Source organism: Mesitornis unicolor, unplaced genomic scaffold, assembly GCF_000695765.1.
Source record: "Mesitornis unicolor isolate BGI_N332 unplaced genomic scaffold, ASM69576v1 scaffold44361, whole genome shotgun sequence".
Lineage (NCBI taxonomy): Eukaryota > Metazoa > Chordata > Aves > Mesitornithiformes > Mesitornithidae > Mesitornis > Mesitornis unicolor.
In genome coordinates this window covers 6,165-6,680 of record NW_010166585.1, presented here as the reverse complement: position 1 = coordinate 6,680, position 516 = coordinate 6,165, and positions in this window count along the sequence as shown.

The following is a 516-nucleotide window of genomic DNA, read 5'->3' as shown; positions in this document are numbered from 1 at the left end:
GGAAACGACCCCGGTGCGGGGGCTGAGCCCCGCGCCCGGGCTGCAGCACTTGTTCTTAGTGATTGCAAAACTGGACCTGACTCACCGCGTTTGTGCAGTGAAAGAGGCTGACCCTTTCCGTTCATACAGGAAACCTTGAGCTCTCGATAGGAGTAAATCTGGTTTCAGAAGCTGTTAAGTGTTTTCCTGGCCGCCTGAAGCAGGCTCTTCCCCGGGAGTCGTGCACATTGCTGATTACTTTATCGACATCCTCAATACAGACAAATTCAGGAAACACTCGACTTCTGATAGCCGGGATCCGTTTTTCTGATATTGTTCATTTCCTCTGTGTGGGATGTGACTTTATGACAGCTAAAATAACCAGTTGCTTCCTATTTTTTGAGCCTGTTTTGCACTAGAATTACTAAAGCCTGACGCAAGCAAAATCTTGAAAAACAATGCAGCAAATTTCAAAGGGTGCAGGCAACAAGACAGAAAGACAAACAGAGTGACTCAGTGGCGCTGGCCACTCTGGCC